This window comes from Dendropsophus ebraccatus, chromosome 4, assembly GCF_027789765.1.
Source record: "Dendropsophus ebraccatus isolate aDenEbr1 chromosome 4, aDenEbr1.pat, whole genome shotgun sequence".
Classification (NCBI taxonomy): domain Eukaryota; kingdom Metazoa; phylum Chordata; class Amphibia; order Anura; family Hylidae; genus Dendropsophus; species Dendropsophus ebraccatus.
In genome coordinates this window covers 134535179-134561415 of record NC_091457.1, presented here as the reverse complement: position 1 = coordinate 134561415, position 26237 = coordinate 134535179, and the positions used below count along the sequence as shown (strand labels likewise).

Below are 26237 nucleotides of genomic sequence, written 5' to 3'. Positions count from 1 at the left end.
CGGTTTCGCGTTACTGTTTTGTCAAGAAGCCTTGTAAGTTGTCTCCACCCTGATCTTATTTCCACAAAAAGGCAATGTCTAACCTGCCTCAACACGTTTCAAGTCTCTCACCTGCATTTAGTGAAATAGGTCAAACAGGGAGTGAAAAATAGGTCACTTTCTCCACCCGCTACAGATGAGCAACATTGATTGGATCTCATTATATAATGGACAAAGCAGGAGAAAAACATTCAACTGCAGAACCTTTTGTGAGATGAAGCAAAGAATGGGTGGTGACTTCCAACGTTATCCATGACTTGTTTGTTTAACATGAAGATTTTATTTCACTATTCATTAGTTTATAAGTTAAGGGGGTATTCCAGCCTCTGTGCAAAAAAAAATGAACATGCTGCCAGGAAAGGAAGGAAAAAAAAATACTTACCTAGCCCTGGTCCCTCACAACTATCGTTCGGCCATGTCAAGTCACCCACTTTTCTCTCTACTACCCAGACACCGCAGCGGTCAGTGACTAGCAGGTCATGCTTCCAAGCACTTGTTTCAGAAACAAAAAGAAGAGACAAGTGCTTGGGAGCAGGACCTTCTGCATTACCACCTTCTTCACATTGCCTACATCTCTTATTAATTAATGTATAGGGCCAATTTTAAACACCCATAGGTGTGTCAATGAAATTTTATTTAGAAAAGGCCTAAGGCTGCTGCAAAAATAAAAGATAAAGCTTACTTACCTTCCCCAATCCCCTACCACTGCCATTATGACACCTCCTAGACCGTGATGCTTTCTACTTCTTCCTGCTTATAGCTACTCAGGGGGGGTTGATGGGGGGCGTTATGCGGCAAGGCACGGAGGAGGCGTGGCGTAAATCACGATTCAATTCTACACCTGCTGGAGGCGTGCGACTCTAAGTGAATTTGGCCGGAGAAAAGGGTGCGGGGCCTAATTAAAGACTGGTGTACCCGTTTGCCGATCTTGATCAATCCCCCCCCCCAAGTGTTCAGACCGCAACTGATCAGTACAATGAGCCAGGAGAAGTGCAGCCTTTTTCGACTCTGTATCAAGTGACCAATACGGACATAATGTAAGTGTACGGGACACACTCAGATCCCAACTGATAAAAAAATGGGATGTATCCCTAATACATGCTACAGTCTAAATAAAAAGAAGCGACAAAGAAACTGCCGAACATTCTGAGACTTGTTCTAAAAGGAGGTATTAATTGTCCATTTAGTTTAAAGAGAGAGTGCAGTTTCCCATGCCAGACTATTGCACATAGTGGAGAAAGGCATCATTCCAGAGATGAGCGTCATATATCATTGATAAATAGGAATGGAATGTAATTAACATAAGTACCATCTTAAATCTGGGAGTTTTCCAGATAAATTGTACAGGCTACTGTATGATCATATAGAATAAGCACATAAGGGTGGTGTATGATGGCAGGTGCCAACACTGGGCACACCTAGCTTTCATGAAATTAGAAAGTCACATAGCACAGGACAAATGACTGGATTAGGGATGATTCATGTGCTGCACGCCTAGAATATGGAAGCCTGGAACACTTGTCCATAGCTAGTTAAATGTATCCAATTTCTCGAATGTAACATAGATCCCTATTTTTGTATATTTTCCTCAATAAAAGTTAATTTATAGGGAGATATAGGTTTCCTTGAATAGTGGTAGGAAACAAAAGCTGCTTGAACAACATATGTGTTGGATAACAGTCACTTTCACACCTTTTTCTTTTCCAGGGTCTCTTGCCAGAACTCTACTCCCAGTATTGTTGAGGTTTGAAAAACAAATAAAATACAATAGCTGTATTCTACTGGGAGAACAACTGATGACTCAAGAAGTAGGGGGTGTGACATAATGAAGAATATTTACTCCAAACTGGCAGAAGGTTAATTCAATCAGATGGTAATACAGTAGAGTGGACCTCTCACAGAGACATCGGGGGAGATTTATCAAGCTGTCCTATAGTAAAAGTCTGTTTGCTGCCCATAGCAACCAATGACAGCTTTAATTTTTTTTATATTGCTTAGGATAAGAGATTACTAGCTGATCAGTAGCTTTCCCACAGCTGGAAACCCCACCGATCACAAGAATGGAGGCAAAATGTCTCCTGGAATAAACAAAACCCGATACATACGCAGCAATGTTCAGAAGCTATATAGAAACTGAATAGAGGGCTGAATGCCAATGCAGGGTGCTCTGTGTTTAATAGGGGGGACTTTTCACCTCTGTTCTCCAGATTGGTGGGGGGCCCAGCAGTCAGACCCAAACCATCTAGCTAGTTACCCTCTATCTTATGAAAAGGATATACATTTCTTTTTTTTTTTTGTGCACTGAACCTGGAGGCACTGCAATACCAGGTCAATGCCTGGAGAGGACAGAGCAAGCTCTTTTTCCCATCTCCCTGTTCTAAAAATCAGATAGGGGACATATCAGATATTTAACTGATAAGAACAGATACTACACTTGATCTTAGCCAAAAGGCCGAGGAGTGATGGATATAAAAGTTTTAAAGGGCAAGTTTTTAAGCTTATTTAACACACATTACAAAGTTATATAACTTTGTAATGTGTCTAAATAACCTATCTGGCTCCGATCCCCCCCTTTCCGACCCCCTCCCCCGGAAGTTAAATAAAATATACATACCTGATTACGGTTGACCCCATCCTCTTCTCCCGGGTGCCATTTTGTGACCATGTCGTCACAGCTGGGGGCAGGCCTGGTCTTCATCCTCTTCGGCGTCTTCTGCTGAAGTGAATGGGACGTGAAAAGGCTGCTGGTGCACTTGCGCACCAGCAGCCTTTTCATTGGCTGGACCGCATCACATGGCTCCCAGCTTGCTCAGCCCTGCTCAAAGAGGCACTACAGTTGCCAGCAATGTGTAAACTTGGTCTGCAAAAATATTCATGTAGGTGTAATCCTAAATGAGATCCACTTTGATAATCGGTGAGTCAGGGTGTTTGATTCTTCTCTATGCGCAAGAGATAATACTATTTGTAATTCGGAACAGACAGTCAATATGGCGGCACTCTTGAGGTGCATCCATTTCAGTACGTGTCAAAGTAACATTTACATGAATACTAGAACACAAAGTTTCCCCAGCAGGATATTACTCAGAGAATCACACAACTTTTACTGGCCTGACTTCTCTAATAATGCTTGCTGGGGCCATCTCTTATTTGTCATAAATTGCACATAGTGCGAGGTACATTATAAACTAAGATGTTACTATCATTTTACTAAATGTTTCACGTCAGAGACAAATTAAGTTCTTGGTGAACAATTAAATGCTTTCCACACTTGAGGATGTTGTCAGATCTCTATTCTTAGGGTACTATTACACCAACAGATCTGACGACAGATTATCTGCCAAAGATTTGAAGCCAAACCCAGGAGTGGATTTGAAAAGAGAAGAAATCCAGTCTTCCCTTTATGACCTGTTGTCTGTTTATAGTCTGTTCCTGGGTTTGGCTTCAAATCTTTGGCAGATAATCTGTCGTCAGATCTGTTGGTGTAATAGTACCCTTAAAGTCCATTGGGTGTCAACTATTGGGGTTGTTGCATTTTAACATCCTTGGAGATTTTGAGCCCACTGAAGTACTAAATAGATTATGACATGTTAAAAGTTGCGATTGCTTAGTGTCTCAGCGTTTAGATGACCACAAATTCTAGAACCCCCCAGGAGAAGCGACAATTTCTCTCCATAGTTCACTGCTTTCCTTGCCTGTTGCTTAAAAACTTTTAACATGTCTCTACCTCATGCCAAAAGTTTTGTAAAATGATAATTCTTTCATTTTCTGCATAATGCTGAAATGGACACACTATAGGGGCCAAACTTTATAAAGCATTACTGGTATCATAACACAATGGTGTTGGTTTAGGGGGTGCAAAAAGCAAGTAAGAAGTCAACCTCTCTTGGCCCTATTACACGAAGCCATTATCGGATGATAATTGCTTCGTGTAATAGAAGGCAACGATTAGCTGACATGAACAATGTCGGCTGATCAATGTCTGACAAATGACTAAGATAGTAATGATCTGCTGCCATCGCTCGTGTAATAGGAATGGGGGCAGCAGACTGCCGCTATCTTCTATGCTCCTCCCCCATGCCACATGTAATAGTGGCGGTAGCAACCGCTGACCTGACAGGACGGCACTCGCTTGCTCCCGGAGATCCCTCCATGTAATAGGGGCTTTAAAGACAACTTCTTAGGTAAGAACTTGATCCACTGATCAGCTGATTTCTTCAGGTTGGATTTAACTGAGGCTTTGAATACATTATGCCGGGATATGGAACCTTCGGACCTCGATCTGTATCATGCCTGGACGGATAAAACTAAAGCTTTGGCTGTCTAGGCATGATGGGAATTGTAGTTTTTTAACATCTGGAGGGCTGAAGGTTGCCCATCCCTGCTGTAGACGAAATGCAGTATTGCATGCCAAACACTGATGACCATGAATGACCAACTATGTAATACATGGACCATCAGGTCTGCCAGAGACAGAAAGTCTCTCAGGGCGCATGCTATATCTGCCTGCTTTATGCTGTGATAGGCCATATTTAATATACATATTTCTTTTACATACTGTTATACTTCTAGCTCAGGCCTTGCACTCACAGTTGTAGCTTTATAGAGAAGAACTCTCCATTGTGCAGTGTAGGAATTACAGATACTAGGCAATGAATTAATTAGGCTGCGATGCTGGCAGTCAAGGAAATAAGGTCACAAAACTGCGAAGCAAAGTGGAAGCCAAGATTCATCAAAATGTCATGTATGGCAAATACTGTGTGAACTGAGCTGACTCTGGAAAGATGCTGGAGAGCAAGTCAATGATGTAAACATACTAAAAAATCAATCATGAGGTAATTACTCAAAGAATGATGAGGATGTTTGGACGAGCTTTCACAGTATGCAGGGAAGAATGTAACGGAATATCTTTCCTGAATGCAAGCAGTTTATAGAGGTAAGACTATCTGTACCAGTCCGAAAGTACTAAAAGAAAAAACGGCTATAATGCAGCGAAATGTGACAGAAACTTTTCACCAACCAAAAGACTCATAAACTACAGGGTTATATACGTAAAATTCTGACAATGAAACATCCTCAGGATAGACCATATGCTAAACTGTAAAGATGGAAAAAAGTGGAGCGTCACTCCACTATGGAAAAAGTCTTTAAAAGGGTTGCACCCCCTTTTCGTTGATACATAAACTTTCTTCTCTGAAACTTTACTTGGGGACTATAGGGCAGATTTATTAACACTGAGTTGGACTTGCTACAAATAAAGGGTAACTCTAGAAAAAAAACTGATTATACATCAACTGGTATCAGAAAGTTATGGATTTGTAAATTACTTATTTAAAAAAAACCTCAAGCCTTCTAGTACTTATAAGATGCTGTATGTCCTGCAGGATGTGGTGTATTCTTTCCAGTCGGACACAGTGCTCCCTGTTGCCACCTCTGTCCATGACAGGAACTGTCCAGAGCAGGAGAGGTTTTCTATGGGGATTTGCTGCTGTTCTGGACAATTCCTTTCATGGACAGAGGTGGCAGCAGAGAGCAGTGTGTCAAACTGGAAAAAATACATTACTTCTTGTAGTACATACAACAGCTGATAAGTACTGGAAGACTTGAGACCCCACTCTGAACAGCCTCATTTCTGGCTGCTATCTGCAGCCTGGGAATGCGGCAGTTAGCAGACGCAGTCCAATCACCGCACCCGCTAATCAGCTATTTAGATGCAGCTGTCAAGGTTGAAGGCAGTATTTAAATAGCTGTATTCCCCCATCTGTGGTGGTCTAGTGGGGGTATCAACCCATCTCCCTCCCCTTTTTTCTAGCTTTCTAATAGCACAATGTGGTACATTTAAACCAAGTCCCTCCATACAGACCACACCTTTTAACAAAGCTGTGTAAGTCTGGCTGGCTAGATTTATGAACCTGAATTTCTGTGGATTTTGATTAATAAATTCACCACTCATGTACTTTTAAGAATACAATGGTCTCGTTTGCCAACCTATAACACAAAATATTGTATTGTTGCTACATACAATAATAAAGAGTGGGAAAAAGACCTGTTCCCCAGGAGAATGCTCATGGGTTCTGTAAAAAAGTGACATATACCCAAATAACCCGACGACAAGTAAAAATCATGGGGGAGAATTATCACACTGGTGTAAAGTGAAACTGGCTCAGTTGCCCCTAGCAACCAATCAGATCCCACTTTTCAGTCCTCATAGACACGTTGGAAAATGAAAGGTGAAATCTGATTGGTTGCTAGGGGCAACCGATCCACTTTCACTTTACACCATGTTTGATAAATCTCCCCCCATATTCGTAAATAGGGAATAAATAGTTTATTAGACATATCTGAGTTACAACATACATGTAAAAACAATAATGTGCTTCCTGACATCTGAATAATAACCTCATATATCAAAGCCTAATACGTCGTTTGGATGGAAAGACCTATAAATGAAGGAAGGCGTGAGCTGAACTGGTGCCTAAAGGCTTTGCTGAATGTGTCTAATGTCAGCTCAATAATGAAATCTGTGAGCAATTTTCTGGAGCTCTCCTATCGGCCTATTAGTGCCAGCAACTGATTCATGGATGTCATCATGACCCTTAGGTGCAGCTAAAGATCGATTATGACCTGATTAAGACCGGTTCTCCCACCAAGTGCAGGATGAATTGTAACTCAAACTCTTATACTGAATACTGGAATTGAATGAGACTGATAACATGCCACCAATATCTGATTAGGGGGTTTGTCTGGTGTGACGTCCGATAATCACAAAAAAGTAAGTGATAGAAGTGGTTAGAAAATACTGTACCGGTTCACCTCGTTGGCTTTTCTCGATTTTTTTTGGGATTGCAGCATAGATAGCTACTGACTATAATGTCAAAGCCAAAAAAAGTCAAATGGAATAAACAGGAGATTGGACAACCCATGCATATGCTTCAATTTTTTTAAAGTTCTGGAGACCTCACCTAAAAAAGGACATTGGTAAAATAGAACTGGTCCAAAGACGGGCAACAAAAATAATTGGAGGGTGTCAGACATAAAACATATCAGGAAAGACAGATTCGAATCTGTATAGTCTGGAGGAAAAAAGAAAAAAGGGGGGACATGATTGAAACCTTTAAGTAGGTTAAAGAACTAAATTAGGTTCAGGGGGGAAGTGTTTTTAGAAAAAAGCAACGTGAGAAAATATTACTTTACTGAAAGAGTAGTAGATGCTTGGAACAATCTTCCAGCAGATGTGGTTGGTAAATCTACAATAACTGAATGTAAACCTGCCTGGGATAAACATATATCTATCCTAACATAATAAGAAGGGAAATACTAAAAGGACAGACTAGATGGACCCAGTGGTCTTTTTCTACCGACAATCTTCTATGTTCCTATGCTTGGGATATGCCACAGATGGGTGAGTGGGCCGTAAGCTTCGTAAATCCCCCCCCCCCTAAATCTCTAAATATTGCCAGGAGAAGTACCTGGAAGAAAAGTAGCATGCTTTGCTTTCCAGCTGGCTGTGATCGTCGTCCAGCTGCACTGACTTATAAAGGACCCCATCCACAGCGGGCCAGCTGCAAAGTGAAGAGCACTACAACGTGCTTTTCCCGGCAATATCTAGAGACCAATCGGCGTCTGAATGCTCAGAGCCTGAGTGATCAAAACTTTTAGTAAGTCTAAAGTTTTTCTATATAAAAGTGACACTTTAAGGTTCTTTTTACATAATTGATACCACCAGTGCAAAATTACCACTGCTTACAACGGAGTCCACCGAGTTTCACAGTTATATCCATCAGTTTAATGCACATTGTGCTAAGTATTTTTGGCATTTGCAATGGAGTCTCCAACAGGAATGTGAACAGCGTCTAATGTTTAATTTTACCCATTTACCTTGAAATCATTCAGATTTAATTAATTCCAAATCAATACCCCATAACTAATCTGGAAAAGCCCCAACATGTTGTAATGTTTTACAAAGTAAAAGGGGCTGTAGGTTGTTGCTCAGGAACATAGGCACCAATTATTTCGTCTTTCATACTGGCTGTGCCTTCTCTTGGCAGGAAGAGAGCTTTGTCAAAGTAAATATATGGGAGAAAATGATTATTATGACTCATTCATGATGTCTACACAAAGAAAAGTTTATAAAGAGAGATGGCAGAATACACAAATGACACAACAGCATGCCGAAGATGAGGTTTCTGGTGCCTACGGTAATTAACTTCGAAATCATGATGGGACTTGACTGATCTCTTTTGTTTCTTGCTCATGAGTTTCATGACTGATGAGGATTTATGGAATAAAGAAAAAGAGGGTTTTTCACATGGACTGTGTATTTAGAGATCAACCATCTCTGGATCATTTCGAGATTTCAATAAAGGGAAACAATGATTGTTTATATGCAAGGCGGCTCTAGGTCTTACGGAGCCCGGGGGGGGGGGGGGGGGGGAAGTGTAGCATGGATTCACAGTAAATATATGTTCAATGAATTATTTCCTTTCTTTTAAAGCTGATGATGCAAAATATAAAAAGGTTTGTGTCTAATAGGTAAGAGATAATCTTACCGAGTGGGAATGGGTTGAAATAATGCATGGGGAGAAATAGAGAAGAAAACATAGGGACACAACTGGCTTCATAAAAGGAGCTGTAGAGATTTTAAAAAAAAGACTCCCAAATGTTTTGTTACTTCTGCTTACTGTAAAGCAGCTGGATGAGTTACAGGGATTTGGGGGGGATGAGGGGTCTAAAGGGTTATCGCTGAGATTTTTATTTTTTTTATTTTGTTGTGCTCAGGACAGAGTTACATAGAAAAAGCCCTATGCTTATCCCCCACCTCTGCCATGCTGTACTTTCTTAGGTCTAACTTGCAAAAGGACCTTCCTGCTCAGCCAATCCGTGGCCACAGTGGTATCCCACCTTAGCCATGGATTGGCTGAGAAATCTGCTGGAAGCAGGTGTAGATTTGGTATGCCGGGCAAAGGTTTGGGCACCCGGTCGGCCGGATTTACTAAATGGCATGTGCTTTTTAGTGAATCTGGCTGGGGAAAAGGAGCGGGCCTAATTTAAGATAAATATAATTTGGGGGGGGGGGGGGGGGGGGGATTTAAGTACCAAGAAGCTCCTTGAGGTTTTTGTCACCTTACAGATATGCAGGACACAATCTACCCTTTAAATATAAATGATTACCTTGATTCCACTAATTGCCTCTATGGGGACTAGTAGGAGCTCCCTGATATAATTTGCTTTATAATTTTAATATTTCTGCTATAGACAATAAAATTAATTTCGTATGTTTTATGGTAATTAAAAAAACAAACAAACAAACAAAAAAACAGTATGTAACTGCAATATACTGTTGAGTTTCACAGAAGACAAAAACCTTCCATATGTCCAACTTATACTTCCTTTCTCTGCCAACGGGATAGGATTGGGAACTCCGATACGAACTTGAGCTCTGTGTATATGGCACTGATATAGTTGGTTGTTTTGATAGACTCTTCTTTATTTAAAGAGGACCTGTCACCCACTGTGCCGGGGTGACAGGTTCCCGACCCCCGCTAGAGCCCCCTATACTTACCTGTACGCGCCGGGTCCCGGCGCGCCCGCTCCTGAGATAAGTCTGATGCCCATAGAGAATGAATGGTCCAACACTCCATTCATTCTCTATGAGCGTCGGACTCATCTCAGGAGTGCGCACGCCGGGCTTCGGGCGCTGAAATCTCTGTCACCGGACTGTATGAATAAGCGGGACCCGGCGCGGTCAGGTAAGTATAGAGGGCTCTAGCGGAGGGTCGGGAGCCTGTCACCCCAGCACGGGGGGTGACAGGTTCCCTTTAAAGAAGCAGTTGCAATATCCCTACAGTGTGAGCCATTTCATCCCAGCTCAGTTGCATTCATACTTTGTAAGCCCTTGCCTTTGCTTCACTTAGGTCATGTGATTTCCATTCAGACCTCTGCATGCTTTTCTGAGAAGATAAGAGACCAGTCACTGTGGCTGGTGTCCTGTGAACTACATGATTATACCATTACCTAGCAGCTCAAATCCCTGCCTACCATCTGCTTATCAGCATGCCCTCCTTATGCACAGAGTGCTGCTCAAGAAATTTCTGGGTTGACTAAGGGTCCAGGACCCTACAGTAAATAGCTGTTATAAAGTTAAAATTCTAAAGCATACCTGACTCACAATATCTTGTCTCTATGTGCAAATTCTCTAGTGTGTCCTATGAGATGCAGCTTGACATTGTTCTTCTGCTTGTAAGAGCTGGTATGGAGGAAACTACCATAAGGAAACAGACAGAAGCTTATCTACACAGAAGTACACTGAGATTGCACAGTGTGAGTTAGGTCTCTGTTACAGCCATAAGACTTTACAAAGCCATACCAGAACAACAGAATCCAGAAACCCATAAAGAAGAACCTACCAAAAGAGGTACACACAAGGGGCTGCACATAATCATCCAATAATATCCTATGCTATACACTATACAGTGGTACCTTGTTTTAAGAGTAACTTGGTTTAAGAGCGTTTTGGTTTAAGAGCTCACCATTTTTCAAAATTGTGACTTGGTTTAAGAGCATTACTTTGGTTTAAGAGCTCCCTGTACTGGGTGGGAGCGCGAGTGGAGGATGGGGCATGGTCTGCATAGCGGGGTCTACAGCACTGTACTCTGACCAAGGAAGTCTCCATCACCTTACAATCCATAGCAGATCCACTTCAGGCTGGGGCTCACATCAGGGGACAGGACTGTGGAGGTAATCTCTTCATATCTGTAACCCCTCTCTCCCCGGACAGAGAGCGCTGCTATACTGTGCCCACATCTGCCCTGCTCATTCCTTCATGCTCCCTGCAGTCTCTGTCAGTCCTTGTGTTTCCCATCCTCTACATTACTGTACAGTAACTTATAATATCACATATTCTGCTGTTTCTGAAGGTTTGTTTTATTTGTTTTACATGTTATTCAGAATAATAAATCATTATTTTTGGGGTGTGGAACCAATTGTCTGCATTTCTATGATTTCTTATGGGAACATTTGCTTTGGTTTAAGAGTGGATTCGGATTACAAGTGCGGTCCCAGAACGAATTATGCTCGTAATCCAAGGCACCACTGTATAAGCAAAAAAAAATGTTAAAGGTCACTTAATAGTAAAATAGTTCAGTGCACAGTATTAGTAACTGTACTAACTGCCCTTACTGACAGCAGCTCCCTGTGTATCTCTTAGACCTAAAATCAGACTCCCCTCCTTCAGGCTGAGGTGCCATGCTCTCTGTTGAGTCTGTCCATAAGATGGCCGACAAGGAGGAGCAAGTGACCATGCCACGCTCCCCAAGTGTCATCCATAGGCATATACAAGCTCAGTGGTGGACACTGGGGGGCGGGGCATGGTCACATATCCTCCATGTCAGCCATCTTATGGACAGAATCACCACAGAGCAGGGCAGTACAGCCTGGAGGAGAAGAGTCTGATTTTAGCTCTATGAGGTACACAGGGAGCTACTGTCAGTATATACAGTGAGTACATTTACTAATACTGTACACTAAACAATTTTACTATAAAGTTCCCAACCCCTTTAACGCTAAAGTCAGGCTAATTGTATGGTATCCAGATTGTGTGCAGTTCCATAAGTTGAACATTCAATTCATGCATTTTCCAGTAATGTTTTATTCTGGGAAATCTGGATAACAGATTATTGGCTGTACAAAGGTTTTCAACCAGCTTTTCACAAGACATTGATGTATCAAGGCATGGTTAGGAAGATTTGCAATTTAAGAGTCTGGAAGAGCTGAATGGGATGTGTAATGGCAGATGTTATTAGGGAGACATCTAGACTACACATCCACTCAACTCTTCCCAGGAGGAAACATTGCGGGAAACAAGTTGACGTATTTATTTTATCAGCTATTTATTAAAAGTCATTCTTATAAACCCCTTACACACAATACACCTGGAAAGAGGACCTGCCAACTGGACCAACACGGATGGAAATAAACATCGCTACCTAAGGTCAGGAACGCAGTGACTGCATTGGATGTGCCTTGCTTGCACTTTCCGAGTTCAGCTAAAACCAGCACACCGGGAAACACTGCCAAACATCATTTTTCAATTAAATATTTACTTCGTATTCAGAACCGTAGGCATTTTTAGAGATTAAAAGATTTTCCATTTAAATACTTGACCTCTTCTACCCACTGTTTTTTCCTCTGTAACACACAAGAAATATAATTGTTGGATTTGGCAGGTACCTGCATGCTGTCTTTTAATTACTCGCTGACTAACCGCACCAGCTGATTGTTGGGTTCTGAAAAAGATTCTAATAACATGGGCATTATACATAACAAATTGTTTGATGGTTACCTGCTTCTCCGACCTACCGTACAAAGCAAATAATTACAAAAGATGAAAACAAAAATTAATTGTATCATTAAGCATGAAACTGATACGTTACAGTCGTTTACTGAAGGCACATTAACATTCAGATCTACACAAGGGTGAACCAAGAAAGTGCAATGCCCAAAAACACTGGAAATAAAGGGTGGGGGGCTATACAGATGTCTCTCTGTACTGAACTGTTTATTGAATACAAAAGATTTTAAACAGTTTTCATAAAAAAAATGAAGTGACTGTTCAAAAAATTTTGACTTTAAAACAAAAACCCACTACTGCTCTGCTAATAAATTCTCCTGTGTCTTTCAACCATCTATCTGCCTCCCGATTATAATAGAAACGAAAATGTCACTGAACGGTGGCTGTTTCCGAAGGCTTTCTAAGAGCAAAGAGGGCAAGAAAGTTTTACAGAGTTCCGTATGGAGAGCAGGGAACGCATACATTGGGGGGGGGGGGGGGGGGGGGGTTGCTGTAAATAGGGAGGAAAGCAGATAGAAGGCAGTTTGCCAGGGAGTGTTCAAAGCAACTACAAGAAATTGTACTTATAAAAGAAAGAAGCGTGCCACCTGCATGCTCTCTCTAAGTATGTTCAAGAATTAACCCACCCTATAGGGAACGGATAGGTGTTTTTTATCCCCATATCATACTTAGATTTAGATACCATGACTAAGAACTGGACTGGCTCGAAACACGCCTATTTTTGGATTCTTGTTTGTTCTTCTACAAGAAATTGTACACTTCTGAGCACACACACATCACATCCACATATATTACTAGGAAAACCCATCCACTAAAGCTAATCTGAATCTAGAATAAGGATAAAAACTCAAAATGAGGTGGTCTGAAAAAAAAAAAAAAACCTCAAATATGGTGCAACATTTTAAATTCAAGACCACACCATGCAATGGTATGGTCTTCCATAAACAGTTGAAAGGAGGTTTCTTTTGGCATCCACTGGACAAATGTACCCTGTCAACATTTGCCCAAATAATTTGCCCCTATTATGCAACAGGAAAAAGGACAGAAGAGAGAAATGTAACAGTGAGGGTTATATAACATGAGTAAAACATAGCTATCAGTTACTTAGATGACTACGCTCTGACCTTCTACAGCAGCCTTCACCAAGGAGCAATGCTCCCAACAGCCATAAAAAAGTGTACGCCTCTATTTCATAGGTGAGATCTATAAAATGGTGCCATAGGTAACTATATATGCTGGATCAGTTTTCTTTTAAAGTTCTTGTTCGACCTTGACATAATTTCCCACAGCTGTACCAACTAATCTACAGAGTAGAGTCCCTGTAACCTTCACATGTCATCTTCCATATACATATTGCCAGGGATGTCTCTGTGAAGATTGATAAAGTCTGTTTCTGCTCCGTTCTCTTTGCCGCCCTTTAGACACAGACAGCACATAACTTATAACCCTACTTGCTTTGGTAGAGTTATCCCTTTTTTTAATTCTTTATTTCACAGCTTTTTCAAATTATCTATTAGAAACACAAAAAAGCAAAATAAGCATTTTGATTCAGAAGGTATATAGCTCCCACTGTATGTAACAGAGATCAAGACAACAATAAAAATAAAATAATCAATATTCTGTATGTAATATTCTATAACCTGTATCAGCAAATCCAGTTTAGGTCAAATAGCAGATAATATCTGAAAAAAATATTTTGAGGAGTAAACTGGGTTATGGTCCACCTTTAACTCTAGGACAGGGCCAATAAATAATAATAAAAAAAGTAAAAAGGGGGGGGGGGTTCTTAAAATAAGATCCAAGGGTCCAGTTGATATATATATTTTATTTATTCTTTTTTTTTTTTTGGGGGGGGGGGTCTTGAGTTGCACCCCCCCCCCATCTACTTATACCTTTTTGTAGCTTATGTGAAGTCCTTTCAGCAGGTATGTTTGGCCACACTGGTTGTGCTTGCATGATGCATGAAAACAAACTTTAGTTCAGGAGATGCTGTGTCTAAGAGGCGGGGCTGCGAGTGTTCATGCCCTAGGGAAGCGCCGTCTGTGTGGTGTTGACTCTCGTTCCGCCCTCTGTCCGCCCTCACAGGAGTCGTTGGCATTGCGCATGCCCGTGGTTTTGACCCCGGTGCCACTGCAGTGACGTTGGCGAGTGAGCGCCGCCTCTGTGGTGTTTCCTCTGCGTGTCATCCACGCCCTGTAGTAGTGACGCGCTTGTCCCTGCACCACCTCTCATATCTGTCAGTGGGCCCCCCTGCATACTATGTTACCGCCCACTGCCTGAGTCCTCTTCTCTGCTTCTGCGCATAAGTGCCGTTGAGCGCTGTTGCAATGGTATCCCGCGCAGGTGCAGTGACGCAACCTGCCTTCTCCCCCATTGCTGAAAGCTGAAAAGAGGATTAATATAGTTTTAGGCAGGGGGCAGTAACATAATTTTAGGTTCAGATCTAAATCAACGTTCAACATACGAATGATTTTTCGATCGTTGCCTGCAATTACACAGAAGGATTATCGTTTAAATTCGAACGATATAACGATTTTTCACATGATCATCATCTCGTTTAATAGGGTCCTAACTCTCAGGTCCCTGCTCACTCTACAGAGCTTCACCTTAGGCCTATACTGCCATTTCTCACAGGTCTTTCCATGGGATTCTCGAATTCTCTGAATATAAGGGCTCCTCTATTTGCTCAGGAGGTTGACTACTGCTATCCCAAACCCTGACCCGTATCTAGGGTACAGTTCACTCTGCCTCATTTAAAGACCGAAAAGACATGCACGCTATAATGCTCCATGGAATTCGGACCACAGCAACTTCTAACTAGCCCCAGGACAGGGATCTTCCTTAGCTCTTAAGAGGATCTAGCGCCAGCCCCCTTAAAGGCCCTATTACACACACAGATTATTTGACAGATATCTAACAGATTTTTGAAACTAAGGCTAGGAATGGATTTGAAAGACTACCCATCCACCATATTCTAAGGGGGAAAGTATTTCAGCCTTCTATGTCTCCAATGGACAAAAGCAGGCCTAACAGGTACATAGACTACAACAGACTCCCCATCTTCCTCTCTCACTGGGACCTGATCAACTTTGTTCCAAGACCAACTAAACTTGCTTCCCCACTGTGGTGGCATGTACCAGCACCAAAAGCCAATATGAACATCAGACTGTACTGCTGGCGAAGCAGAATTCTACAGGGAAGATGTGGCATTGGTACTGAGTACAGCAGCCCACCACCAATCCTTATCCACAAACATTGTGTACACTAACCAAGGCCAGTGACGGACTGCAATGCTTCTACGCACAATGCATAGTGGGGTTACTGGGGTACTCTTCCCATTAAAGTTGTTTTCATGAAGAAAAACAAATAAAACAAGTTTCACCCTATTGAGAAATGAGTATGCTCCCATATATATAAAAGGCCAAAAAAAAATAAAAAATACAAACTAGTTGACTTTGAAAAAAAATCTCATCATCAAAACACAGAAACAGCATCTGCCAGCGGATCCAGCAATAAGGCAGCCAAGAAAAGTTGGCAAGCAGCCGTCTAGAGTTACTCTCCAGTTCCTAGAATATACAGTGCATTTCTCTGAAGCCGTACATGCTGATCATATCATCATGATTAACTGCAAATGAATCCCTCCCCCCAATCGAAATTTCTAAGAGCTCTTTCATGTAGCTGTTAATTCAAGATTTACCCAAGTAAAGCTGGATTAGTTTTATGCATATTTTGTCACGCAGATCCCGCTAAATAAAGAAAACAAGGACAGCTTTTACTGTGTTACGGATATCTCGCAGTGTACGCATAAAGAGACAGGACCATATGTGATACGCTGTACAGACACAAAGTCATTTGCAATATACTGAAGAAGATTTCAGACATGTGACAGGTTCTTCCAACTTAAAACACGTACGGCAGATCCACAAACGTATAGATATGGAACGATGGTCCCTTGATCCTTATTTAGTGAGGCAGAGAATGAATGGGGAGGTAGCTGTGCATGTGGGTGTCTCTCTATATTCACTCATATTGAAGTGACGAAAACAGTAGAACACTAAAAAAGCCACAGCAATCTTACCGTTCATTCTCCGCTTGGATATGGTGGTGATATAGTATATTACAGCTGACATCCCATTTTAGTGGATGGGATCGGAGATAACTTTAATCTTACATGTTGTGGTATTTAAGCTTTTAGAGAGAGGAAACTCATATCAACCAATCAGAATCCCCGCAATGGCAGGGTGCTGACACATTGCTGTGGCTACATAGAAAGTCTGTAAAGTGCCCCTACCCCCCCCCTCCACCAAGTATGTAAAGGAGAATTCGGTGTCCCACAGCGTCCCCCTGCCATCATCCTCGCCAGCAGCCACAGCCCGCACAGCTCTGGGAGTCGGTTCGTGACATCACTATTTTATCCAGGAAGTGAAGCCTTGGTGCAGTAGTGAGTGCAGGGAAAAAAAACACTTAATAGGCATTTCCCATAATAAGTGTATATTAGGGATTTGTATAACTTTTGGGGGGCAATACAATACTTTAATAAATTAATTACAGTAAAAGCATTGGTTAAAGAATGGACATACCGGGCGTCTTTTTTATCCTTCGGGTATGTGTACACCAAGGAATCCGCACGGATCACCCAGCTCACGGCCGCATGCATTTCCGTCCCTGCCATAGACTGCATTGTATGGTGGGCCAGATTCCACCGTCCAAAGAATAAACAGGTTCATTCTTTGGACGGACGGCAGAATCCGCCCGTACATAGAGTGGAGTCTATGGCACGGGCGGAATTGTGCATGGCGGTGAGTGGGGTGAACTGCGGAATCCGCCGCGGGTGATCAGTGTGGATTCCGTAGTGTGCACATACCCTACAAACTATGTTACTATATGTATGTAGAATAAAACCTGTAATCTCTACATCTATTTTTCCGCCTTACGCTCGAATAAGGACAGCAAAGATTTTGGCTTCCGTTTCACTGGAACCAAATCGATATAAAAAGAAATACAGATGGCAAAACAAAATATATTTTCAATTCATTGGGACATCAATGGAAGTCATCTATATGACGCAGAGGCAGCCTGTGCCTGATTAACCTCTATGGCGCTGGCAGAGGATAACAGCTAAAAGACCACAGTTTGCCTGAGCTTAGCCTGGAGCAAAACAATTATATTTTATTTAAGAGTGACTGTGTGAGTCCTTACCAGCAAAAGCCATGGCTTCTGGGATACTGTCGTAACATACACTCATATGTGTTACTCATATAGACGGGTGACATCATTACTAGGAAATGTTGTGTACTCTGTGAACCTGTTCATTAATTTACGATGAGCAATAAGTTCCTCATCAAGGAAAGGCCCAGAACACGGACTGTTCACAAGCATGTACGGTATAACTCAGGTAAAGCTTTCACACCTTGACCGGTATGGAGATGTTTAATGCACATGTCATGTCATCCATAGAAATTGCACATCTGACATATCTGTTGTATATATCTGTATATCGGAGAGACGTACTAACACTCTGCAAGATGGAGGTCTACTGTCTGTACATAAATAATCTCCTCTGAGATGAAAGCTTTATCTGGAATATGTGCAGCTTTGGTAAGTCAATACGGATAGGTGATAAATGTGGTAAGTGGGTAAAGCTCGTTAAAGGGGAATCTGTCAGCTACTTGATGCTCCTCGCATCATGTGGTACTGACAGGCAGGATGATCTGTGTGCCTAAATGTCTATCATGCGGTTTGGATAATGTTATAGTTTGTAAGGAGAAGCATGATGCCATCAATGTGAACCAAGAGTCCGATGTATGCATGAGATGCACCTCCGCCACCCATCCACCAATGATCGGAACTTTTAACCATAGTACTGGGCATAGCGAGGAAGAGTAAGAAATTTTTTCTCCTTGAAACTAGAATTTTCCTATGAAGAGAATTCGAGTTATTCACTCTAAACGCCTCAGCCATGATGGTTGGCACTCCATATAGATACAAATGGTAAAAAACCAGACTCTGTGTGATCAAATGTTTTTCTATATGACAGGGACACTTTAAAAAGTACCTGTCATTAAAAATAACTTCTAACAAATCAGCAGGCATTGGAATGAAGAAGGTCTAACTACATCCGTAGAGCATATTCAACAATTTATTGTATAATCCGGCATAGACAATGCAACGATTCAACCTTAAATGGGTCAAGCATACGTTTGACAAACACTTATGTAGTGTTGAAATGCTGCATGCACTATACGCATGCAGTGGGATCTTCTTTATTCCAAGTATTGATGCCCATAGCCTGGGATTGTGGGTTTTTCTAGCTGGCATTTACCTTCTAATTTTGGGCAATAATATCTTGGTGCTGTTGGACTTTCCTTTATTCAAGGTGATGTCATCAGGCATATCAAATGTTACTGATTGCAGCAAAACTTACTGCTAAGACCCATTGTGATTGGGAGATATAACCGGGGAGAGAGTACAGCAGTAGCAACATGATCCACTCCCCAGCCGTACCTATGTGACGGAAAATTCCAACAATGTAAGTTTTCGGGCTACACTGTCGGAATTAGCAAGCAACTGGGGAGTGGATTGCGCTGCTGCCGCTCTCTCTCCCCGTTTATATCTCCAAATTGCATTGGGTCTCAGCTGGAGATCCACTGAGATCGACAACTTTTGACATGCCTGATGACATGTCAAAAGTTATTATTAATAACAGGTACTCGTTAATTTTGGAATAATAAAAAAGTATTATTATAGATTAATCCTGTTTGGCTGGAATTTGTCTTCATAGATCTGCATAGGAGCTGTGCACACAAAACGGTAGGAGATCTTTAATCTCACAAAATGAGTGCACATGGCTTTTAAGAAGCCTGCCATGCCCGGATAGGAACTGGTTGCTATTCATAAGCAGTGACTTATGGTGAACATCTAAAAACTAATTTGCAAGCAATACCTAAGGCATTGTATAATAACAAAATATGAAAACACTTAAGGTCTGTCCACTTGTTTATAACAATCTCTACTGACTGACTTAACAGACTGTACACATCACTTAAGCCCCTTTCATCTAAGTGAAGGCCGAAAGGGATGTTTATTTCCTGTCTAAGTTGCATGTGAGCAATCGTACACTCAAAGACTGCGAGCTCATAAACTAGGAGGCACGTAAAAGAACAAAAGGAAAACTTACGTGGTAAAAAAAAAAAAAAAAAGACAAATCAGGAAGCCTACAAGTTAACTGGTGAGAGCACGTAAGAATATGTAACAGATACTCAGATACAGGTAGTATTGTTTTACAGGAGGATGATAAATGGACAAGACTGACTCATCTCTTCAACACAATCTTCTAGGAAAAACGGAAGGACGGGATTTGTATGACTAATTTTTTTCTGTAAATATTGACAAGAAGTAACATTTGAAGGAATTGTGTAAAACCCTTACAAGGAAATTCTGCCTCAGGAACACATAGATCGTTTTTATGGTTTAATGACAAGAGCATATTGTTTTTAGAGGCCAATAACAGGTCGCGATGCTGTCCCATCTCAGTCAGTGATTGGCTCAGCGGGCTGTCAATGCCGAGACAAATTCAGAAGTGGTGGCGGCTGAGGTCAGCGGGGGATCTGGAGATACCACAGGAGGGGTGCAGAGAGGTAAGAATAACATCTTTACTACTTTACATATAACAGCAGCATTATATAAAAACTTTCCCAACGCTGGAATACCCTTTAAGGCTATGTCTGCACTGTGTAAAAACAACGGCCATATTTCATAACAACGGATGTTGTTGTGCAAATAGCAGCCGTTGTTTCAGAAATAACAGCCGTTATCTGCACAACAACGGCCGTTTTTATGAAATACAGCCTTTGTTTTTATTACATAGTGTGAACATAGCCTAAACACGTATGAGGTTAAAAAGAAGAGTCTGTCTATGGGTTATGTCTGGCCTCATTTTGCATACACAGCATACTGACTGGAAGAATCCTTACTTTCTCCTCCCAGTTAAAGGGCTTACAAAACAGGCCGCTTTTAGCAGAAAAAGGACCACTCTTGTCCTTAGAAAAACGTGGCGGCTATCTTCCATATACAGCATCACTCTTGTCCTCAGTTTGGGCATGCCTTCAAAGTTCAGTTTCACTGAAGTGAATGAAGCTGAATTGTAATACCACACACAGCCTGGGGACAGGGGTGGTAATGCTTTTGTAAAAATAAACCAAAACTGTCCTTTTTTAAATATTGGATAACCCCTTTAAGAGCTGCAAACAGAAAGAGAAATAAATGACATCACTGCTGGTAGAATGTGATGTCATTACATGGTGTGGGTACACCCCCAGAGGCCGGGAATTTAAAGAAAGAAAACCTCTGCAGGTATTTATTGTGTGTTGGATTGGAGGACAGGAAGCAGCAGGGATCAGCCCAGTTAAGGGATCTTGGCAGGGGAGTGTTTTTATTTCCCCCCCTACCATAAGGACATTTAAAAAATAAATTATTATCCTGGCAACCTCTTTAACAAAAAAAAAAAATTTAGTTAAATACATCACTAGACAGCCCTCTTTGAAACGGTCACCCATTAGATGCTCTATAAGGTAGTGGGCACTACAGTATTAGATTGATTGGTGTACTTTTCCACAGACTAGATACTCTGCTGCTTTATTTCATGGTGAAAATCTATAGCGTATTACAGTATCTTAAAGGAAACCAATCACATAAAAAAATGGCTATTAAGCTAGGGAAATGTGCTGATACACCACCCAGCACACTTCCCATAAATGTTCCTATTCCATGCGTCCCTGTTAAGTTGTAAACCCTTATGGAATGGGGTGCCATATGTAAATCACCCCAACTAGTCATCTGGGTAGTGGTCTATTCGTAAGTAGTCACAGTCCCCTGGGGGACGTGGGGAAGGTGCATCTCTGGATGACATTGCAGGACCTTCCAGGGGACAGTGACTACTTGCAAACAGCAAGAACAGCCCACCGCCCAGATGACTAGTTGGGGGTGAATTACATACGGCACACCAGTTTATAAAAGTTTACAACTTTTACTTTGCAGGGACGCAGGGGATAGAACCATGTATGGGAAGTGTTCTGGGTGATGTAACAGAATATTTCCCTAGCTTAATAGGAATTTTTACGTGATTGGTCCATTTTAAAGCAGGGATCGGGAACCTTTGGTCCTCCAGCTGTTGCAAAACTACAGTTCCCATCATGCCTTGACAGCAAAAGTTTTAGCTGTTGTAAAGGATTTCCTGTTACTCTCTATTACTCTTCATGTAGGTGACAACTTTCCGTAAGTTAATCTTCTGGTTGCTATCCTATAATAGTCACATTTGGCAACGGCTGCCTGGCTAAAGACTAGAAGCTGAGGAACACGATGATAGATGGATATATAGCTCTGTGTAAAGACGAGTTTGGTAATGTGGAGTTCTTGCAGCAATGAATAACCAGGCATAGGGTCCGGGGATGTGGATTTCTTGCAGCAATGAATTACCAGGCATAGGGTCAGGGGATGTGGAGTTCTTGCAGCAATGAATTACCAGGCATAGGGTCCGGGGATGTGGATTTCTTGCAGCAATGAATTACCAGGCATAGGGTCCGGGGATGTGGAGTGCTTGCAGCAATGGATAACCAGGCATAGGGTTCAGGGATGTGGAGTTCTTGCAGCAATGAATAACCAGGCATAGGGTCAGGACAGGCAGCATGCAGAGGCAGGAGTCTGGCCTACAGACATTACAGAAAATCACCTTCCTACTACTGGCACTGAAAGTAGAAAAGAGTCCCATAGATTCCCAAATAGTAAAAGATTATCACCCATAGGCTGAGCAATAGTTGGATTTGGTGTGCACTGGCCCTTTAAGAGGCCAGGCGCAGCATGCACAGAGCGCAGGAGCAGGGCCCTGCCTGATATTGCCAATGAATTCTCAGTAATACAGATTACAATATATCAGATGCAGATATGTATTTCCTAGGCAAAGCCCGTTTCAATAAGGCTGAAGGTTTGCAGCCACGGGTTAGGCCACGGCAATATGTGTTTATAGAAATCGACATCTGGAAGTAATCTGCTCAGCAGTTAAACTTACTCTGGTTTTCCCTCAAGCCAAGTGGCCAAATGGGGCCCAAACACCCTGTAATAGTTCTCCAGCAGGCAAGAGTATCTCATAAAGTTCTCTGTCAGGCCTGAGAAAGAAGAGTTTTTATCGCAGTGTTGCGGCACATTGTCTTCCTGCCTCAGAGATTGTGCAACATCACCAACACAATGATGGATTAGCTGGGAAAGTCACTTGTGCAGGATGAATGGCAGACTCATTGTCAAGATGGATTTACTTTTTTTGATTTATAACACAAATGCTTCTATTTTTTTTTTTTTTTTAGCTTTGGTTTTACGCTTTCAATAAGTGCAAACATTAAAGGAATGTCTGCCATCCCTGACATTACAATGATGTCATCTGTATTCACAGCCTACATACAGTAATGGGAGAAATATTTGTATTACTCAGCTTACATGGTGAAAATAACCTGGAGACCACACACACATTCTGTACAGTGGGGAAAAAAATGGATTTTTTGCCGATATTCATTGCTGAGGTTTTGATGATGTTCTTAAAGTGGTTTTCTATTGGTACAGCTAGGTTCACATCTGCGTTTCATCATCCACATGACTGGATCCCATAAAACGGATGACAGACTGACATGAATGGAACTTTCTTACGTTTAAAGGGGTTATCCAGGATCAAAAATACAGTTTATTTCTTCAAGTAACAGCATCCTACCTGTCATCAGGATGTGTGAGGTATTACAACTCGGCTCCATTCACTTTAATGGAACTGAGCTGCAATACCACATACAAACTGAGGACAAGAGTGGCGCTTTTCTGAAAGAAATTAGCTATGTTTTTCTGATCCGGGATAATCCCTTTAAAATATGTAAAGATAAGTAAACATTTGAACACACATTTATTTCAATCCCCTGACTGCTTTTAGAGTGTGCAACATTTTTTTTTTTTTTCATTTCAATTCGATGTAATTGTTTTTACCCATCCCTACTCCAGCGATTAAAGAGGGGTCCCAGCCAGATTACCCCTTTAATGAAAACTGTTTTGTAGGACTAGATTGCCCAGATAAGGAGGCATTAGCAACACTACACACTTAGGGCCCTATTACGGGGAGTGGTAATCTAGCGAATCAGACCTATTCGGCAGGTCATCTCTCTGTGCAATAAAGACAACAATCAGCCGATGAAGGGATCATCAGCTGATTGTGTAGTTTATGCCAACCTGAAAATCATCATCCGCTGGGGCATGCATCACTACGTGTAATAGCGATGTACGGCCGACAGCTGAGTAAAAAAAAATAATAGTAAACTTGTCACTGTCATTATAACTTTCAAAATGTCAACCAAAAGTAGATGTGACATAAAGCAAGTTTGCAATTTACATTCATTATTTTTTTAGCTATCATGGAGAACACTGCACTTCCTGTTTTCTGACTCTTTTTTTTTTCTCAGTCAGAAAACAGGAAGTCCAGTGTTTGGCACGTCATCTGAGCGCTCAAAGAGAAGGCAGTTATGTAATTGATGGGACGCATTGAGCCGTGACTCTCTGTACTGGCAGGAATTACTCTGTTTATTCTGTTTTTTTTAACCAGCACAAGTCAGAAAATTTGCCTTCAGGGGACTGGACCTGGAATCCTGGCAAGTTCAGCTTTGTTTTACAGCATAACAACAACAAAAAAAATGAATATACAAGTGGTACCTCGATCTTAATTGGTTCTGGAAGGCAGTTTGAGAACCGAGCAGTGTCTTCCCATAGGAAATAATGTAAATGTGTTTAATTCGTTCCAACACCCACCAGTAATAATTACCTGCAGTACCCATATATTACATTGAAAAATGCCCAATATAATCCCTGCAGTACAGAACAGCACTATATACTGTACAGTAGATTATACACAAGAAACATTCAACAAAACCAGCAATTATAGTCCAGCAGTCACCAACTCTTCACTCATCCTTTACTGTATAGTGCCCCCCCATCCCACCCCAGCACTGTACAGAATGGGAGATGGTGGTGCACTGACTGCACTACTACTGTACTGTATATGCACTCCAGCAGTATTATTTAGTACTGTACTGTATGTGAAGCCTCACCAGTGCAAAACTCACCAGGTATACCCATCCACGCTCACAAAAACGTTCAGGTACCAAGTACTTCAAGTACTTTGAGTTTGAGTACCAAAGCAAACTTTCCTTGAAAATACAGTTTAAGTTCCAAGCAGTTTGAGAACCGAGGTACCACTGTATATGGCAAACTTGCTTTACAACACATCTACTGTTGATTTAGATTTTGAAAGTTATAACGACAGCGACACTTTAAAATCTACCTCTCTGTGCTTCACACTGTCATGCTGATGCTGAGCAGCCTGTCACTTCAAGGACCAGCACAGAAGGTTTAGTGGCGGCTGCGGGGAGATGGCAGAAGCTAGCAGGACATCAGGGAGCCCAGAGAGGTATGTATAAGGTTATTATTTTACACTTTTTAGGCAGGGGCTGCACAGACATCGCTAAACTGCAGGCAGGCTGGTGGGGGCAGGAAAATGATAAAGGCCTGTAAGCTTAAGTCAAGTTAGCTTAAAGCGTAACTGTCATATTTTTTTTTTATTGCAGAAACCAGTAGTATAAGCGATTTTAAGAAACTCTGTAATAGGTTTCATCAGCCAAAAAAGCCTCCTTCTGTACTCAAGAAGCAATCTCCCAGCCTCCCCCCCTGACTTCTTATCTGTGCATGATCAGGCAAACACGTCTTCATTACAGAGAAGCCAGTGAAGACGGGCTCTGCTCTCTCCATTGTAAGCCTATGAAGGGGGGAGGGGCCGAGGGAGATGAGGGAGCAGGAAGAGGTGACATGAAGGTCAGCTGTTTGTAGACTCTCTGGGCACCTAAAACGCTAAATTCTGGTGTCAGAAAGGTCAGTGCTTATCTATGAACTTTTGCTCTTCCATGGGACTTCTCCTTTAACTCCATTTACTGCAATTGCAGAAAAGAGGTGTATGCCTCCAATGTGGCCATAGCCGGAAGCTCAAAAAATAATAGCTGTAAAATATAGTCATGGAATATAGATCCCCTTCCCATAGCTACAGTGCTGTATTATGAGAAGGCCCCACTGCTAAATTGAGCCGATCCAAGAATAACTCTATACTTGGGAACTACTATTAAAACAATTCTCCAATATATTTTCTTAAGTTCAAGATGAACCTGCTTTGATGGTTAAACTTTTTTTTCCCTTAAAGGTCAAGCAAACAGAGTGAAAATCCCAGCTCTGGATGGGATCACAGGAAGGCACTTAGTGTAACGTCTTTCATAGAACAATATGCAAACACCTCTTGTAATCTACAGGATTTATGAGATTTCCTTCAAGAATCCTGAACTTGCTCAACAGTTCCATCCTGGCCAAGTGCTACGGGAAAGGAAATCTCTTTCGGTTCAGTCTGAGATGACACCTATTTTCCAGTGATAGCCGTCCCGCAATGAATTAAGACATTTTTGGTTACGAACGATCAAGGTTAGGCTAACAACAGGAACTGGATGAAACGCTTTTCACACATTATTTCCTTGTCTGCCACATCAGAAAGGACAGAGCTGGCGGGTGCTGAACCTACTGTATGTCCATCTCATATTATCAGCTATTTAACCTCAATCCTTCTTAGCATGTCACTCAGTAAGTCGGGGAAGTGTTGAAATTTATTTTTACAAGGACCACTAGACACATTGTGATATATAAGGTAATAGCAGAGAAGCACACTTTAAGGGAATGTAATTCAAATCTGTTTATCTTTCAGAAAAAAAATTGGGTCAAAGGTAGAAATTTTCATCAA

At 41.6% G+C, this 26237-nt stretch overlaps 1 protein-coding gene and 1 pseudogene across 3 annotated transcripts in view; both read right to left on the bottom strand.

Annotated features, from left to right (window-relative positions):
• ATG7 (autophagy related 7) overlaps positions 1–26237 on the bottom strand; it is a 174341-nt gene that overhangs the window by 57364 nt on the left and 90740 nt on the right. The gene's annotated exons all lie outside the window — the stretch shown is intronic.
• LOC138790145 (U2 spliceosomal RNA) lies at positions 2331–2503 on the bottom strand (annotated as a pseudogene).